We start from the raw sequence: 9,172 nt of genomic DNA on the forward strand, positions 1-9,172 counted from the left end.
ATGTTATTACATTTTTTGTTCATTTTTCTTCTGTTAGTCTGTCCTGTGTCAATTTAATTATTAAACCAGCCAAAGAACTTAGAAGAGTTGAGGGGAATTTTTTTCTCCCCAACTCTACTCAAAGTGTAGTCTGTGCACCAGTGCTAGTCCAGGAACTATGTGTTCTGGACTGAGAAAAGATAAAGGAGAGCTTGTACCAGAATGCAAAGCAACTATGTCTCTAAACACAGTATTCAGCTACATAAACACATATACATACATATGTATTTATTTTTATATGTATTATTGTATATGTATAATTATATGTATTATTTTTAGAGATAGCATATATATGTATATGTATTTATTTATGTAGCTAAATATATATGTATATGTATTTATTTATATATAATATATATATATACACATATACACATATTTTTTTGTTAGTAAGACTTTCTTGATAAAGTCATTAATTCACATTCTGGCTCAAGCTCCTAATCTCCCAGCAAACCAATAAAAAACAGGATGTCTACTTTGAGCAACATCATCATTGAGCATGTATACCATAAGCTATTTAACCAATCCCCTCCCTTTTAGGATTTACTTATTTATTTTTAGAGATAGCACAAGAGTGAGGAGGAACAGAAGGAAAAGAATCTCAAGCAGACTCCCCGCTGAGCAGGGAGCCCAAAGAGGAGCTGGATCTCACAACCCTAGATCATGACCTGAGCCAAAATCAAGAGACAGATGCTCAACCAACTGAGCCAACTAGGTGCCCCAAACAATCTTGATAGGCACTTAGGTTACTATAAGTGAGTATTCTTGTGTGCATACATCTTTATGCACTTGGAAGAGTATTTCTGTACAGGTTCCTGGGAGTAAAATCAAGGTAAAAAAGCTGATCATGATGGTGTCAGTGGCTAGAAGAGAGTTCAGAGATAACTAGTCCAACTCCTACATTTCTTTGATGAGAAAATTGAAACCAGAAAGGTAAAAGCTAGGTGAAAGGTCAAACAAGTCAATCATTTAATCCTCACAACAAGCCTGTGAGGTAGGCCTTACTACTTTCTTCAAATCCAAATGATAAAACCAATGACACAGAGCTTACAAGCGTACTACAAGTCATCCAGCCAACAAACAGCAGCATCAGAACCCAAACCCAGGTTCATCCTACTCCAGTGCCATGATCCTAATAATGAAGCCAGGGTTTCTCAAGCTGGACTCTGAACCACTGGCATCAGGATCACCTAGGGAGCTTCTGAAAGGGCAAACCCCCAGTTTCCACAAAAGATCTACTCACTCCAAATCTATGAAAGTAAAGCCCAGAATCTGTACTTCTGCTAAGCTTTCCCACACAACTCCTAGGCTCACAGAAGTCTTCTTATATGATGAAGCATTTACCTCCTTATTGTTTAAGCTGTCTGGCGTTGGTGTTCATCCACACTGGGATTCACACTGTTCCCTGAGGATAATGATGGGCTGCGCTGAGATTAAACAGCTTCTCAGACCTTAACCTGGGCCTATTGAATGAGTATTTCCAGGCTAGAGGACTGTCTATCCGTGTATTTAGCAAGTTCACAAGTCATTCTTATTTTGGGGGGAGATTCACAGCCAAAAGTATCCTAAACATTACTCTGGGTTCTAATTTAGGTTCTAATACTTAATCATTCTAAGCTTTATTTTCCTCATTTGTAAAATGGACATAAATATGCCTGCTTGGCAGAGCCACTGTGAAGATTAGATACTGTACCAATTAGGATTAGATTTACCCGCTTATAATGCAAAGTAACAATGGCTTAAACAAAGGGTTTTTTTTTTTTTTTTTTTCCTCTCAGGTTAAAGTCTGGAGCTAAGCAATCTAGAGCAGATATGAGGTCTCTAATCATCAGGGATGCAGACTCTTGCTATATGTCTATTTGCCCTTTCATCATGAACAAATTGCCTCTTGGAGCAAAATGACTGCTGAGGTTGCAGCCATTTTGTCTTTAATCCTGGCAGAGAGAAGGGAAGAAGGGAGGCACCTCCCAGCTGATTCAGATCCCCTTAAGGAGCATTATTTGTAGGTTCCCATAACACTTCTGCTTTTTTTTTTTTTTTTAACGATTTTATTTATTTATTCATGATAGTCACACACACATACACAGAGAGAGAGAGAGAGAGAGAGAGAGAGGCAGAGACACAGGCAGTGGGAGAAGCAGGCTCCACGCAGGAAGCCTGACGCGGGACTCGATCCCGGGTCTCCAGGATCGCGCCCTGGGCCAAAGGCAGGCGCTAAACCGCTGCGCCACCCAGGGATCCCAACACTTCTGCTTATATTGCATGACTAGTCATACATACAATCATAGAGCCACAACTAGTTGCAAGGAAGGCAGGGAACCATCTTTTAGTTCAGTATCCCGTCTTTGCCACCCAAATAAATCAGGCCTCTGTTACTTAAAAAAGAAAGGAGAATAAATATTGGTGTGGCAGCCACAGAAATGTGCTCCCACAGACTTCCTACTGCATGGAGCTGAGGACACCAGCTGCTGTGCTTTGAAATTCATTGGCCACACTTCCCATGGGCTGCACCCCACCAATGACTGAGTTTGGTTGGGTACAAAGTCAGACCCAGTCTCAAAAGACAAGGGACTCCTTCATTGACTGGCTTCAACTGAAGGATTCCCTGACAGCTCTGCCTAACCTGCTAGACTGAAGTCTCCTTAAAATGGAGGGCATTCTGGGACCCTTGAACCCAACCATCTCTCCCTACCCCCTTCATTTGGGGTCTGATGGCCCTCCTGGCCTTGAAGCACTCTCCCTATTTCCTTTGAAACAGACTTTCCCTCCCCACCCCCCTACCCCAATAAAACTCTTACACAATTAATCCCATCCTGGTGTCTGCTGCTCAAAGGACCCAGACTAGCACAACTGGCCAGGCAATTCATAGTGTCTAGCACAGATTCAATAACACATGTAACACCTGCATAACACAGGGATGGGCATGTGGTAGGTTCTCTACAAATCCTAGCTGTGTGGTGATAATGGTGGTGGTGGAGGAGGAGGAAGGGAAGAAGTAGTGCAGAGCTAGCTATCCAAAGAGGAGTGTTTACAGATTGGGGGTGGATAAGGGTCTCAGTCAAATCACCTTGATTCTCCTTCATCCCTAGAATGTTTCTGTTACAGTAAAATATGGTTAAAATCAGGACCAGAGTCAATATGAAAGGAGAAAATAGACTCTAGATAGTGGTCATTACGGGGAAAATGAACTGCTATTACTTAGCATTAGCCATTTCAGATTTTTTTTTTTAAAGGAGGTGGGGAGAAAAAATTAGGGTGGACCCTAAAACAAAACTACACAAAATAAACCCAGTATTCTGAGCAATTCTGGTTCTCATATTGGAAAAACAGTAACCAGAAATTACCCGGCATGATGACCTAAGAACACTACTCCCATGCGAATGTTTTCAGAATGCAATCTAAAATACATGCAAGGCTCTACCAAAATAATGAATTCCAAGCAGAAAATACAGAGGGAAGACATAATGGGAAGAAAAAGTGCATGTAATCTGTATAGGACACAAAAGTTCTATGGAAGCTTAACCAACATTATGTACTTGGCACATGGTAGGAGCTTAATGAGTGATGGTCTTCCAGAAAATTGAATGGCTCATTCCAAGTTACAGCTCACCATTCATTTATTCATTCAATAAAGATTTGTAGAAACCAACCATGTGCCAGGCCCTGTGCTAGGCCATGAGGGTGCCACAGTGAGTAAGACAGTTGAGGTCCTTGCCCTTACCATCCTGCAAAGAAACCTCCTTTGCAGACATTTCATGTGCGACTCTCTACTTCCATCTTTCCAAAATTATCTCAGATACAGCCTTCGGTTTCCATTGGCCTCTGTGTTAGTCATCTACTGCTGTATAACAAATTAACCACCAAAACTCAGCTGCTGAAAAGAACAAATACTTTTTTTTTTTTTTAAGATTTTACTTATTTATTCACGAGAGACACACAGAGAGAGGCAGAGATAGAGGCAGAGGGAGGAGAAGCAGGCTCCAATACAGTGAACCTGATGTGGGACTCGATCCAGGGACTCCAGGATCACACCCTGAGGCGAAGGCAGACAGTCAACCGCTGAGCCACCCAGGCGTCCCAAGAACATATACTTATTATCTCACAGAGCTAAGGACAGACTTAGCTGGATAGCCTGGCTCGCATCTCTCATAGGGTTTCTATCAAGGTGTCTGCTGAGCTAGAGGCTTTGCTTCCAAGATGGCTCACACACGTGGCCAAGCAAGTTAATGCTGGCTGTTGCCAGAAGGCCTCAGTTCTTTGCTACATGGGTCTCTCCAGAGGGCTCCTCATGACATGGCAGCTAGCTTTCCCCAGAGCAAATGATCTGATAGAAAGACAGAGACAAAGACACAGAGAGACCAAGAGAGCAGCTGCAATGTCTTCTGTAACCTAATCTCAGAAACGACATGCCATCACCCCTCTATATTCTGTTGGTCACACAGACCACTCCCTGGTATGTAGGTGGGAACTCCATAGGGTGTGAAAGCAAGGAGGTAGGGGAGTCTTGGGGGGGCATCTTGGAGACTGGTGACCACAGTCTCAAGGAGAGCCTCCTCGTCCCAGGCTTCACCCAAACCTCAGGAGGTGGGTGCAAATTTCACTTTTTGAAAATACAAAAGCATAGAGCAGCAAATTCAGCTCCTGGAAACCCAGTGTTTGCACCCCAGAGAACTACGTTTCTTCATGTAGCATCACACCATAGTTCTGCATAGAAGGACTCACAGAAACTGTTCCAGAGAAGTCACTGGTGTTTGTTTCACTGTTCAGCATCCTCCCTCTGAAAACCCATCCTCGAGTTACCATTTCCACTTGTTCTCTACTTTCTCCAATTCCTTCAACTTTTCATTTTATCCTCTTGCTTATTTTGTACTTGTGTAATTCCTCTCAAAGCTTTTGTGGTTGAGATGGGAGTACAAATACATTTTTAAAGATTAGAGTTTTTGCCGGAAGACTGATGACTTGCACACATGTGCCATCTAGTGGTAAGAGTGCTAACTGCCAGAATAGAAACATTCCGGATTCCCCCACCCCACCCCCCCATTTGATTTTTCAGGGAAGCAGGAATGGGAGGGGTGGTAGAGGAGGGAGACCGGCACCCCTCTCTGTGCTTTGTCAGGGAGTTGAGACTGCTGGGGATTTAAGAGGCTCCAGGTAGGGCAAAGGAGCAGGTGATTCAGTGGCTAGAATCCAACATGATTTATTGCAATCCAGAGAAGCACTAGTGAAGATTGCAAATGAGAAAGGCCCCGGTGGTGTAAGGGTTAAGTGAAAGGTGTCAGAAAAACTAAACCATGAAAATGGACCGGATTCAGGCAAATGATTACTTGAAAGGTACTTCATGTGGGTTGATTGCAGATGTGACCAGCCATTTTTCAAGCATTCACATTAACAGCAGGAAGAAGCTTAGAGTCTAATGTTTTTGTTTTACTTATGAGAAAACTGGGGTGCAGAGGGATGGAGCACCTTGTCCACTACAGCCTGTTAGGTCCAGGGTGACCCCGAGACTAGTCCTCTTTCCTCAGGACCACACTGCCTCTAATCATGTAGAGCAGATGCTTATATGGCTTTCGTTTTGCAGTTTCAAAATAAAATCAGATTGTCACATAACAATGCTGAATCCAGGATGTTTCCAATTATTGCTCACTGGTTTTCAGCTGTGCCTTGGCACACACCCCAGGAAGTCAAGATGGAGATGGGGCTGAAGCACTGGTTTCATTCACCTTCCATGGATAGCAGAAGTCCTTAGTCCACATAATAGGGAGGGATTCTAGAAGCCATCCCAGTAGCTGAGGGAGACCGGCCTGGGGATGAGAAGGTAGTCCATTGATCCAATGTTAACACAGCATCTGCTCCGGGCCAGGCTCCTGCAGGATGCTAGAGTGGTGAGATCAGTAACGTACTGGCCACATCCGTCTGTACCCTGATGTGTGTCCTTGGACATGGCTTGAGCCATGGTACAGTAGAGACTGGATCTGGAAGGCCTGTGAAGATTGAGCCCAGGGGTCTGTAGTCTCAGACTGAGCTGTCCTGGACACAGCCTGCAGTCAGAAAGGACCGGGAAGTGTGGGATGGGAGCTACTATCTAAGCAGGAACTCTATCACCCTGGACAGCATAGATAAATAGAACATTTTAATCATCTCAGGGAATTCTATAGGACAGCACATCCAAGAGTACCCTTTCCTGCATGTTCTGCTTCTGAGTCTCACAGTCCTTCTAGGCCCTGTAAACACTGATAGAAGAAGAAACTGACATTAGTCACTGGTTTTGGTTAGGGGCAGAGCCCCAGGACAACAGCAGTCCCAGATCTGATGTCCTCAGGTACAAATAACCCACCTGATAGAAGACACTTGGAGTTCGGTTCCTTCAGCGTCTCAGGCTCCTGTGCTGGCTAAAGGTGCAAGAATAGGGGCAAAGGGAGTGGAGGGAGTGTTATGGACTTCGACTTTCAAGGTCAGAAAAGATCTAGGTTCCTCATTATCCCAGGTTCCTCATTACCAGTGGGGTGATCTCTGGAGCAAGCCTTTGGGCACCAGCTTGCTTTCTTTTTTCTTTTTTTCTTTTTTTAAGATTTTATTTATTTATTCATAAAAGACACAGAGAACAAAAGAGAGCTAGGCAGAGGGAGAAGCAGGCTCCCTACAGGGATCCCAATGTGGGACTGGATCCCAGGACCCCGGAATCACACCCTGAGCCAAAGGCAGACGCTCAACCGCTGAGCCACCCAGGTGCCCCGAGCACCAGCCTTCTTGACTACAAAAAGAATCTAAGACCCATAACTATTATGAGGATTAAATGAGATGGTGCCTGGCCATGATAAGCGCAGACTTCTTACTCATCTCTTCTTGGGATGCTACTCTCTACTCAACCGTAGACAGGAAACCCATGTCACCCTCTCATGGGGTAACAGGTGGCAGCTAGTGACGGGTACCTCTTCCACTCGTTCTCTCAGTGGATATTTGTTCTGAAAATACTAACTGCCTGGCCTCATGTTCTGCATCATACAGAGAAAGAATACGAGTTCCTGGGCAGCCCTGGTGGCGCAGTGGTGTGATCCTGGAGACCCTGGATAGAGTCCCGCATCGGGCTCCCTGCCTGCTTCTCCCTCTGCCTGTGTCTCTGCCTCTCTCTCTCTCTCTCTGTATCTCTACGAATAAATAAAATCTTAAAAAAAAAAAAAAAAAAGAATACGAGTTCCTGGGGAACAGCACAGAGGAAGTGACAGTGCGACCAAGACCAAGTCCACCTGCTCAAAGCACATGGAAGAAGGCGTAGTACCAAGCAGAGGTGAAAAGGGAGACTGGAAAGAGGGTAAATCCAATGTTGAGGGTCCTTGAACACCGGGCCCAAGCAGTTTGACCTGCAGGGAACACAAAGCCTCTAAAAGGGAGCAACATCATCACATCCGAGTTTTGAAAATTCTTGTCGGGGGATCCCCGGGTGGCTCAGCGTTTAGCGCCTGCCTGCAGCCCAGAGCGTGATCCTGGAGACTGGGGATCGAGTCTTGTGTCGGGCTCCCTGCGCGGAGCCTGCTGCTCCCTCTGCTTGTGTCTCTGCCTCTCTCTCTGTGGCTCTCATGAATAAATAAATAAAATCTTAAAGAAAAGAAAGAGAAAAGAAAAGAAAAGAAAAGAAGGAAAAGAAAAAAAGAAAAAAAGAAAAAAGAAAAGAAAAGAAAAGAAAAAAAGAAAATTCTTGTCTATTGCCAGCATGTGACGGCTTAAAAGAGGCAAGCCTGGAGGAAAGGAGGCCAGCCTCAATTTGCTCTACTCCCTCCCAACCTCACTGTGCTCCAGTCACAAAAGCCTCTTCTCAGTTCCTCGAATAACAAAATACAAGGTTCTGTCCTGCCTCAGGGCCTTTGCACTTGCTGTTCCGTCCGCCTCCACTACTCTTTCCTGGGCTGTCACAGACCTTCCTTTTTCTCGGCCTCCCAGTCTCCAGTGGGGCCTGCCTTTCCTCCTCTCCCTAATCTCCCAATCTGACTTCCGGCTCCCTCCCTCCGTCTCTCTTCTTGCAGCATCCTGTTTCCTCCTTCTACTTAACACACTTTGAAACTTTACTCTTATTTGCGCCCTGTGACCCGTCTCCCCCACTAGAGGCAGGTTCCATGTCCCCAGCACTGGGCACAATGCCTGGCTCCCAGCACACCCTCCATAAACACCTGCTGGAGACGTTAGAATGGCCGGGATGGCGCGGGGGGGGGGGGGGGGGGGGGGGCTCAGCGGGGGGGCATCTGCCTGCAGCCCAGGGCGTGACCCCGGGGTCCCGGGGGTCGAGTCCCGCGTCGGGCTCCCTGCGCGGGGCCTGCTGCTCCCTCTGCTGTGTCTCTGCCTCTCTCTCTCTGTGTGTGTCTCATGAATAAATACATAAAACCTTTAATAGAAAGAGAGGCCGGGATGATGCTGACTTAACCCAAGGTAGGAGCAGCAAACCCGAGAAAGGGGGTGACCAGCACACGGCAGGGCAGGGGGACAGGGCAGGCGGGAGACAGGTCAGACTTCGTCCCAACCACACGACCCGCCGGGCAGCCCGGGCAGGCCAACGACCCCTCACCCACCACATCCTCAGTCTTCCCCTCAGTGAAATGGGACCGACGCCCCCGCAGCTTAGGCAGAACGCACGTCCTCGAGGCGGAAACAAGGCTGCGGCTGGGGCCGAGCGTCGTGTGGCCCCAAGAAGGCAGCCCGCGACGTGGGCAGCACCCGGCAGGTGCAGCGGCCGCGCTCCGCGGGGCGGAAGTCCGTGCCCGGCTGGAAGTCCAGACCTGGAAAGGATCCCCCCTGTGCGCAGCGCCATGGTTCCGCGTACCCTTAATAAGCGTCCGCTGGGCAGCAGAGGAGGGGGGAGTAATTTAGGGCCGCTATCATTTGTTTCCTTTAAAATTCTTTCCCCCCAAAAATAAAAATAATAGAATAGAATAGAATAGAATAGAATAGAATAGAATAATAAATAAATAAAATAAAATATAAAATAAAATAAAATAATAAAATAAAATAAAATAAAATAAAATAAAATAAAATAAAATAAAACTTTCCCTATTTCTCAGCAGATCCCTCTAAAAAGTACTTCGCGGAAACCCAAGCTTGGAGAATTCTCAGGACTAGAGGGTAAGAGGGTAGGTTACCCCAGCAT

At 46.0% G+C, this 9,172-nt stretch overlaps 1 long non-coding RNA gene across 1 annotated transcript; it reads right to left on the minus strand.

Moving 5' to 3' along the window:
• Window positions 1–3,930: 3,930 nt before the first annotated feature.
• Window positions 3,931–8,782, minus strand: LOC140595354 (uncharacterized). Its single transcript, XR_011996904.1, has 3 exons — window positions 8,598–8,782; window positions 6,374–6,428; window positions 3,931–6,269 (listed from the first exon to the last, which is right to left on the minus strand). It is a non-coding gene; the product is annotated as an uncharacterized lncRNA (long non-coding RNA).
• Window positions 8,783–9,172: the final 390 nt, after the last annotated feature.

The sequence above is a fragment of the Vulpes vulpes genome, chromosome 14 (genome assembly GCF_048418805.1).
Source record: "Vulpes vulpes isolate BD-2025 chromosome 14, VulVul3, whole genome shotgun sequence".
In the NCBI taxonomy this organism is placed as follows: Eukaryota; Metazoa; Chordata; class Mammalia; order Carnivora; family Canidae; genus Vulpes; species Vulpes vulpes.